Source organism: Micromys minutus (genome assembly GCF_963924665.1).
Source record: "Micromys minutus genome assembly, chromosome: 7".
NCBI lineage: Eukaryota > Metazoa > Chordata > Mammalia > Rodentia > Muridae > Micromys > Micromys minutus.
This window is the reverse complement of record NC_137976.1, coordinates 49,536,315-49,547,257: the sequence shown is the minus strand read 5'-3', so window position 1 is coordinate 49,547,257 and position 10,943 is coordinate 49,536,315.

Genomic DNA, 10,943 nt, shown 5'->3' with positions numbered 1-10,943 from the left:
TTAAAGGAGTTAAGGTAGAAGTTTTTGAGGACCCAGATATTCTCCTTGGGCTGAGGTTATATGTCCTTGGGATATGTGTCTGGAGAATCCTGTGTTCTTTTTGCCAACACTGTCTGATTTAGCTCTCTGCTAGCATTGGTCACACCCCCTCCCCCACCTTAAATAGTATATAAGATGCTACACTTAATAAACTTGATTCGCATAAGTCGTCAGCTTATGTGAGACCCCACTCTTCCAGAGATTGCTTTTGTCTCTTTCATTTCTTATTCTCAGTTCTCCCACTTGACACCTCAATGTTTGTGACCTGTATCCCTGCGGTTTCATTCAGGAGCAGAATCTATGAAAGTTCAGATAGAGCTTAGCAGACTGTTATCCAAACTTCCTTGATCTCCGTTGAAGCTAAAAATCAAAGTAAGACCTCAGACTCACAGATGGGTGCTTTATATACAATGATGTGATGTGATTCCCCCCTCTGCCCCGAGGATATTTAAAGAGGTGGCTTTTTATCACAGACAGAGAGGACATCAATAAACCAAGACAGGAACCACAGGGTTTGGTGGGATTCTGCAGAGCACCAGGAAGTCTCTCAGGTAACTGATTGAAAGCCTCCGTGTCTCTCTCTCTCTCTGTGTGTGTGTATACAAGAAACCCTATAACATAGACAAAGCATGAAAAAATTGTATTATTGAAGAGACTCCTGGGTAAGGATAGACAGTTACACTGCAGTCTAGCCAAGTGTTCACCCTCCTAGATAGCCCTGAAGAATGACGGGGACTTGTGAAGAGGACCCTCACAGATGTCTTTGTTTTATAAAGAATATTATTCAGATTTCTCAGTGGTTTCTATTGAGAATCTTTTTATTATTTGTTGATGAATCATACTGCAAAGTTGAAATTGTAGATTGATGAGCTATCATATTGCTGTCACTACATCAGCTTTTGTTAAAATATCTTTTTATAAATGAAGTAAACCCAGCTCAGACTGCAGGATCTTCAGGTTTTTTTTTTTTTTTTTTTTTTTTTTTTTTGTTTTCTTTTCTTTTCTTCTCCCCCAAACCAGGGAGTAAATGTATAGCAGATAGTAGGTTTACTTCTAAAGTCATAAAAAAATGGGGGTGTGGTGGTGGAGTTCTTACTTCTGCTAGGACTCCCATCAGAAATAAGCAAGGTGTGGTGAGGTGGCTCACACCTGTAATCCAGAGGCTGAAGCACGAGAACCAAAAATATGAGGACAGCCTGGGCTAGATAATAAGTTTATATCACAAACCATCCAGCCACAAACACACACAGAGAAATGAACAAGTTGAAATTTTTTAATTAAAATTTTTATTTTTAGTTACATATATGTTTATGTGTATGGAGGGATATGATCTAATAAAGGTAGGTACCCATGGAGGTAAGAAGATGGTATCAGATGCTCTGTAGTTACAGGGATTTGTGAGCTTTCTGGATATGGTGCTGGGGAAACATTTAAAAAGATGATTTCTAGGACATAAGTTACCTGTGAATACAATAATCCTAGAAAACTTGTAAAGATGAAGTATGATCAAGAACTAGATCCTTGGGGAATCCTTTACCTCCTCTGGGTTGGATTTTTCTATTTTTTGGAAGGGTATGTTGAGTGACTCCAGACTGAAACTGTCATGAAAGAACTTTGTAAGCTCTCACTTCTTTTTGATATGTAGCCTACAAACTTCCATAACTGTAGGCTTAGATTTTTCAAAACCTACTTTAGAAAGAAAGGGTTCTCAGATGCTTTGGCACCACCCCCCCCCCCCACGCCTCTTTCCCACCATTCAAAAGTAGGGAAAAAAGATGGTAAATAGGACTAGGAGCTTGGACCTATTTAGAAGTATTTCTTTGAGATGATTCCAATCTCCATGTGTCGGCATACTAATAACAGCTGTTCAGTTCAGTAGTGTCAGTTTACCAACAGTGCAGTTTAAACAAGTCACCAAACACAAATCAGCAATGGGCACATGATCCAGTAGAAATCACCAGGTGACCAGGACCAGTCAAAATGCCAGGAGTTGTCCTACAAAACATCATGTGAGTTTGCGTCACATGACACAACTAGAAACTTCCACTTTACATAACAGCTGGTTCTTATGCTTCTTTCCCTTGGGGGCATCCTAGCTATTCTTACATGAACCAGTATGTATAAGCTGAGATTTTTTTAAACCTACTTTAATTAGGGTTCTTTCATGCTTCAACCTCCCTTCTAGTCCACTGACTAAAGGTAAGGGAAGAAAAATGGTTAACAGGACAAGGTGGATGTGAACCTGTTTAGAAGTAGTTCTTTGGCGGGATTCCAACCTTTGTTGTCAGGGTATCATCAGTCCGATTCAAAACATCAAGCACAAATCAATAGCGGAAGTCTAATCTAACTGCAAACACCAAATACAAATTAGTAGCAGCAGCTCAATCCATAAGAAACCACAAGGCTCTGCAGACTCAGCACAAGTCCAAGGAAGTGGGATTCTACTTATTCTCGTTCTAAACATCATGTGTCAGCAAAACATCCTCTCCTGTGTCTGCTTCAGCAAAACATCCTCTCATATGACAGCTTCCAGAAAAACATCACATGACGTGACTGAGTCTCCAAACAAACCAGACAATTTCATGTCAAGTATGCCTATGCCTTTAGACACTTATCCCCTAACAATAGACTCTGCTACATGCAGATGTTATAAACTATTGCAGTGGAGTCATATACAGAACCCAGCCCTTTCATCAACAAGTTAAAGCCACTTCCCCACATTTCCTTAAAAGGGCTCCTCCTACATGATCATCAATCAAGTAACTTCCTAAGACTACCTCGTGGGAAGGACCCTCACAAGGAACTGTCATAAGGAAGTCTAGCAGTGGAACTCTAGAAACCATCATTGACTTCACTTTGCAACTTCAATCAGCCTTTTGTTAATGAGATCCCTGAGATAACATGCAAAGAAATCTAGTGGTGAAACTTTCAGCAACCATCATTGACTTCATGTTTCATCACCACAGTTTGCTATGCCTTTTGTTAATGAAATACCTAAGTTAACATGCAAATATTGTGGCTGTTTTGTTACAGTTTCAAAGGCTCCAGTCTGAGATCTGGAGATTCATCATTTTAGATGTTTGCCGGTGCCAGTGAGATTCGTGCAGCAAAGTGAACAGCACACCTCAAGACTAGAAAGAAATGGAACACTTCTGGTCTACACAGAGATATGACTGCTCTGTCTCCCAAGTGCTGGGATTAAAGTGTGCACCACCACACCCAACCACACCCAGCTCCAAGATTTCTTACTATGCCTATCTACTTAAATTTCTACCACAGTCCAGTAGTACCATCCTGAAGATCAATCATTTAACACATGGACCTTGGGGGACACTCAAATATAGCCTATCACAACCACTAAAGGGAAAAAAATTCACATTACTGGAGAGTTGCTCCAAGACTTCACCATGAACATTCTTAAGTAGTAATCTACTGTTGAAAATAGGCTGAGATCCTTCAAACAAAGAGCTATCTTGATGGACAGTTTCTGTTCAAGATGGTGGACAAAGACCTGGTCTACTACCTGCTCTGTTTGTAGCCAGCTTATTGGTGATTATTCTTTTTATCATTTATTACAAGCCATTGGTTATTGCAATTAATGGTCCCTTTCACTTTTCCTGCTTCTTACTGTAACTGTCAAGTTAAAGCATACTGTTCTAACTCAGTTATCAGATTATCCCAAAGAGTAAGCTCACTACTACCAATCTTATTTTACCAAGCCTCCAGGATAAAAGCCAGTGGATTATTCCAGTTTTATCAAATTGAGATCTTTGGGACTTACAACCAAGGCCAGTTATTCTTACGCCTACATGACCAATTACAAATACACAAGTTTGTCTCTTTGCTAGTTACATTCTCCTAAGAGGGCAAAACAAAATCTGATGTCAGAACTCAAATAATTGTTGGTAGAAAATTTTAATCTCAATCCAGGATTTCTACCCCACTTTTGTTGGGGTCCAGCCAATAAACACAGACTACTTTTTGAGTACAAGCTGACAGACAATTTTTCAAGGTTTAAAGTCTCTCTCTCTCTCTCTCTCTCTCTCTCTCTCTCTCTCTCTCTCTCTCTCTCTCTCTCTCTCTCTCTCTCTCTCTCTCTCTCTCTCTCTCTCTCTCTCTCTCTCTCTCTCTCTCTCTGGTTCACTTGCTCACACACTCACTCACTAGACTTTATCTTGCTCCAGTCTTTTATAGATATTCCAAAAGCATGTGGAAAAAACACATTATATAATCATTGCCAAATCAAATTCAAAAGAATAACCACATCTCACAAAGAATTAAGAATTACAATTTTTCCTCAAAGTTTCAAGCTTCCTCTATTCCCAGGCCTGTGACCAAAATAATAATAATTGCAAACTTATCATCATTTAAACTTTAACTTCTAACTTATTATACTTCAGAGCTCTGGGGTCAGCTATTTGTATTTTTCCTGTGAAGCTCTAATGATAAATGACATGGACAAATCTGCCAGCAGTGGCCAGAAAGAGTCAAGCTAACCCTTACCTCGGTAGTTCCTCTAGCTTTCTGTTCCTATACATTGCACACAATGACTTCTAAAAATTCCAGTATTTTGAATTAGTTTTACTAGTGTATAATTTCACACATTCTATACTTTCTTATCCAGGAGCCACTCCCAAATGTTGTGTAAAACTTACTTCATAACTTTAATAACTTTTTCCTTTCTTGGGGTCTCAATGGTGGCTCTAATTCATTTTCTAGTAACTTTTTCAAACTTCCCTTGCATGTCAAGCATTAATCTGGAACTACCATTGTGCAGTTATTACATTGTTTCCAAGATGAGAACACACAGCATGCACCTGGGCCATTAGGACTGTGCTGTGCTGTGCCCCTGTGCCTCAGTTTCCAATTGTTTAAGAATCATTACATCATTACATCGAGGAACATCTAATTTCACAGAATCCACCAGAGCAGAAGGAAAAAGAAATAGGAAAGTCAGCATATCAGGATGAGCCAAAGTAAGACAAGTAAATAGCTTTCCTGAAGTACAAATGACACACATCAATTTTCACAAGTTTAAAGCATATAATTTAGCTTTCTCAAACACAACGCCTGCTTTATACACATCTGTGAAGCCAACACGACAGAATCATATTCATCCTTCTTCCTTCATATTAATATCTGTTACCTCTAATTGGCTCTGTCCTATTCCCAAGTGACCACTCACCTGTTGCCACTCTTCACTGGCTTCTACCTCCCCCAAGTTTTATATAAATGGAACCATCAAATATATGTTATTTATTTGGTTTCTTTCATTCAGCACAGTAACTATGAAATACACGAAGGCTATTGTAGCAATAGTTTGTTATTATTTCTTACTGAGCAGTGTTTTCTTAGGTAGATATATAGCAATGTGTTTTCCTATTTATCTGTTGATGCGTGTTTATTTGGGATAATAGCTTTTGGCTAGTACAAATAAAGCTGCTACAGGCTTGCATGCATAAGCTTTGTAGGACCATATATTTTCCTTCCTTTTGGTAAATATCCAGAACTGGAATGACCACATCACATATTTGGGCTCCAGACACCATGAGATTATCTATCTATCTATCTATCTATCTATCTATCTATCTATCTATCTATCTACCTATCTATCTACGTCCTTAATTGATACATACTTTGGAAATATTTGCATTAGACTGTGTGCTTTTTGATTTGTTAACAGAAAGTGTGGAAAATTCAATTTTAATGAAATTCAATTTATCTTATATTCACAGATTATGTTTGCCCAACCCACACAGTTTCTTCCATGTTTTCTGCTTTTGTCCATTTACACACGCGGAGGCTAGAGGTCAATGTCAATCAATTTAATCCATAATTTTCAACGTTATTTATTTATTTTTTTTGACACAGTATCTGTCAGTGGACCTGGAGCTCAGTTCAACCAGACTGGCTAGCTGATGAACTCTAGGGATCCATGTGTCTTTGCCTCCCAGCACTAGGATTATGTTCTAGTTTTTTTTGCATTTACAGTGATAAAACACCCAGATCAAAAGTAACATAGAGGAGGGACAGGTTCATTTGGCTTAAAATTCCAGATTACAGTTCATCATTTGAGAAGTCAGGGCAGGAACTGAAGGCAGGAACTTGAAGGCTGACACTTGCTATTCCACACAGTGCAATCTCAGATCTTGGAACTCAAGTTTGCAGCCAAAGAACACAGCAGGAACACTGAGAATACTGCTTGCAATCTGGATTGCAGGCTGGCTTATCCTCAACTACTGCCTGCCTGCCTGCCTAAGGATGGTGCTGCCCTAGGTGGACTGGGCTTCTACCTCAATCAATAATCAAGGTAATTTCCCACAAACTACCAATGGGCTAATCTGATATGGGTAATTCATAAGTTGAAGCTCTCTTCTTAGGTTGTGACAAGTTGGCATTTAAAACTATCCAGCACAGATTACAAGTGCACACCACCATGCCAGGTTTGGAGATGAAACTCCGGTCTTTCTTTTTAGGTAGGAGGTACTTTTCAAGCTGAGTTATATCTCCAGTTTGTAATTTTTTCAATTAGCTTCTTGAATGTGATAAGTATAATGTTTAGATAAGTATAATGCATTATTTTGTATATGGAGAGGTAACTATTCTAGCAAGATTCATTTTTAAAAGTTACCATTTCTCCACTGAATTACCTTTATGAAACATTAATTTTCTATGTTCATATGAGTTTATTTTGAGTTTTGTTTTACTTCATTGATATTTCTGAATGACTGTTGTTTTAGTCAGGGTTTGTATTCCTGCACAAAACATCATGACCAAGAAGCAAGTTGGGGAGAAAAGGGTTTATTCAGTTTACATATCCACATTGCTGTTCATTACCAAGGGAAGTCAGCACTGGAATTCAAGCAGGTCAGGAAGCAGGAGCTGATGAAGAGGCCATGGAAGGATGTTACTTACTAGCTTGGACTCTTGCACTCTTGATCACTAAGAAAATGCCTTACAGCTGGATCTCATGGAGACATTTTTCTCAAGGGAGGCTCCTTTCTCTGTGATAACTCCAACTGTGTCAAGTTGATACACAAAACCAGTCAGTACAACTGTCTACCCATATCATGACATTATGATTACTATAATCTTTATAAGTTTTAAAATCGGACATTTTTAGAAATCAAATTTTGTTCTTTTGGTTTTGCCTATTATAGGTCTTTCTGTATTTTCACAAGAATTTTCAAATCTGTTAATTATTTTTCTAAAAAAATATGCATTTTAATAGGTATAAAATATATAAAATCAAACAAGACACGGTACATATTTGTTTTCAATAGCTTGCTGCTATGGGGCTGTAGATTTCCTGAGGGCAGGGTCTGGGTTTTAGTTCCCGGTGAACCTAGCATGTTTGGCTCACTTGTCGGTTGCAAAAAATATTTTAAGTAAATGAGCGAAAGTTAAGGCAGGTAAGTGCGGTATGGGGAGCTTGGTGTGCTGAGACTTTTGGAGACTTCTCGAGGCTTATGACCGGCACATTATTCAGCCCTTTAGGTGAGAACTGCAGAGCGCTCTCCGGAAGAAAAAACAAAACAAAACAAAAGAAGAAGAGGAGAAAAGAAGCGGTCCTTGCCTCGCACCGGTACCACCCCTGGGCCGCCCCCGAGGAGCTCGCCGGATGTACGCAAAGGCGTGGGGGCGGAGCTCTGGTAACCCAGGCAACAGCCCGGAAGCCGCTTTCCGCATTTGCCCTGTGGCGGGCTCTGTGGTTCTGGAGGCTGAAGTTTTTAGTCGGGGCGGAGGCAGCAGTCGGCCAGCGGCAAGGCAGGTTGGGTGAAGCGGGGCAGGCCTGTCGTCCGCTCATAGGGCAAGGAGAAGCGGCCGGCGTCTTCGCCTCGGTCCCGGCGCCCGGGCGGGCGTACTCACCATAGAGCCGACCGCTCGCCTCGCAGAGCCCGAGGGTGCGTTTCCGGGTAGCGCCTGGTGCTCCCGAGGGAAGTCGGGCCCCGCGCACGCGCGCCGCGTTCCCGCACCTCGCTGGCGGGAAAAGTCCCCAGGCTGTTGTGTGTTCCAAATGTTTAGGGTCCAGCTTAGTGTTGGGACAGGGCGCGTCCTTTAAGTTGATCGGTTAGGACAGGGTTAAAGGAAGGACCGTTTGAGAACTTGGGCCAGGCTTGGGCTTGGGAGTCAGAAGTCTGAAGTTGTTCCAGAAGGTGCTTGGCACTGCTTGTGAAGGTCGGAGCTCGACCTCTGGATGTGTGGGAGGGAAAACTGGGAAGAAAAGGCAGTGGGGCCGCACGAAGTTGGATTTTCTTTACAGCGGGCTCCAATTAGGAGGAAGTAAAACATTGAAATCTTTATCCCTGTAGCTGGCTGGGTAGGAACAGTGTTCCTGTTCTCCAGTTTGTTTTCATACTGGTTAAGGTAAATCTGGTAGAATTCCACTGTCCCTCCTTAAAAGCCTGCAAGGGCTTCCTTATGGTCTTTTGTATAAAGTTCAAATTGCTGTGGCCCTCAGTTTGCTTTCTAGACTCTTAGTGTTCAAGACTGAAAACCAATTCTGTGAATGGCTCCACCCCCTTCTGTTTTTCTTTTATTTACACTTTATTTTGTGGCGGGAATTAAGGAGAGGAGACAGCTTTTCTTCGTGTGCATTGAAGATTGGGTACTTTCTTGACACAGAATTGACTTTCAGACTTGCCTTTTGTAACAAGTCATTTCGTTATGGTCCTTTGAGAAACCTACCTCTGAGAGGGCACTTGTTTTATTTGGTGCCTGGCTCTCAGCAAGCACTTTCAAAGTTATTAGATACATGGAGTGGATGAATGGATGAAAAAAAAAACTTTACAGGAAAATTAATAACAGGCTGTTCAGTATTGTTCCTAGTAGAAATGGGAAAGAGGCGGGATGTTTTGAAGGATTTATAGATTGCATTATATAGCAGACAAGGAGACAATTCCAGAGGTGATACTTAAGCTTTAAGCCGGAGCAACAAGAAGGATGGCAATTCTCTGAGTTTAGTTACTGAGTCAGGTAGTTAGGTATCTAGAACCAGAGGATAGGGAGGGATGTGCATAGTGAGTTGGAAGGGGCAGTGAATACACAGAAAAGATCGCTTGATGTTTTAAAGACAGTCAGGAAACATTAATCAGAATCTGTTGAATTATGTGTCTGCATGCCCAGTATAGGAATAGATATGCTCAGAGGTTTCAGCAGGATCGCTGAGGGGACCTCTGAACCCCTCGATGATCTAGACAGCAAGCTCAGTGAAAGTTGTCACTTGATGACTCATTTCTAGTACTGCCATTGCTCATCCAGTGTATGGGATCTAGTAGGGTTCCCCAGTTTTGGGTGAAGGGACATGTCTAAGAGGAAGATGAGGACAGGGATAGACCTAGAGGAGGGTCCTTAGTTAAGTTTTACACGAGAAGAGGCCAGAGTAGTCCGAAGAAGAGTAGATAAAAGAGCAGGAAAAAGGGTGTTATGAAGGCCAAGGAAGAGGCACGTGTGTGTGTGTGTGTGTGTGTGTGTGTGTGAATATGAGAGTGTGTGAATGTGAGAGAGTGTGTGAGCATGCATGTTCAGATCAGGAAAGAGCCTGAGAAATAAGAAAGAAATTGTATTCTTAGCATTAGGAAGCAATTGATATTCCTCATTTTCTGCAGGGTATGGCGATTTATTTACTGTCATTAAAATACCTCTGGTCTCTGTTATGACTCAAAAACAGTGCTCATTTTCCTAAGTTCCTGACAACAGACACATGAACCTTTAACTACTCATAAGTTTTTATATGCTTCAGATTCATGACTGTTTCCAAGGTTGAGGCTGGTAGAGTTTTAACTTATGAAAAAAATGTAATATTTTAAATATAATTTGAAATAAAAATTTTCTCTCAAAGAGTTGCATGTTTTTAGCCAACAAAGTTAATTCATTGTTTGCAGTTTCCTAGCATGCACTTTGCAGTCAGTGACCTTGAGAGTCAGTTCCTTCCTCTCATTATTTGTGTCACTGTGAACAATGTGATTATGTTCTCTAAGCCTTATTTAACTCATTTGAGAAAAGAATTAATAATTACCACTGACGTCATCAACACTTAAATAGGACTCAGTATGGGTAGGGCAGGGTTCCAAGCAGCTTACATATTTAATTAGTTACATTTTAGTTAGCAACAAAGCTCAGGAGTACATCCATACAGCTGTATTCTTAGCCACTGTAATGTCCTGTCTCTCAAGACAGTGCGTGTCTCACAGGACTATGTGATTAGTGCACAGGCTCTTTATTAACGATGTATTAGCATCAGGTAGTTTATAATGCAGTTCTTGAAATTTGCTTTTTTACATTTAACTTTTCTTGGAAGTGTATATGGTGTGTGTGTATGTGTATTGTGTAGGTCAGAGGTTACTATTAGGTGTCTTGATTGGTTCTACTCTGTTTTATAAATTGCAATAGGGTGTCTTCCTTGAATCTAGAACTTGCTGATTGGGCTCATGTAGTTAGCCAGTTTGCCAGTTTGGGGATCACCTGTCTCCTCTGGAGCTATGAGGCTGGAGGGATACCCTGCCCTCCTGGTTCTCATAGTTAATATATTCAAACTGCATCGAACATATGTCAGTACTTTATACCTTATTGCAAAATAACATCCCAATTACATAGATATATCATGTATATTAATATAGTCGTCATTTAATGGACGTTTTGAGATGTTTCCACTTTTGCCTATTAGCTATTATATTGTTGTGGACATTCACTGTATTGACAATCTCTTCTTTTTATGTGCTTATTTACCAGCTGCAGTATCTTATTTGGAGATTCAAGACCTATGCCCACTTAAATTTGGTTGTTTGAATAGTCCAGTTATGAGAATTTTAAAAATATATTCTAGATAGAAGGTAAATGATTTGCAAATAACTTTTGCCACTCCATTAGATATCTGTTCACTTTTTTGGTTGTACCTTTGAGTA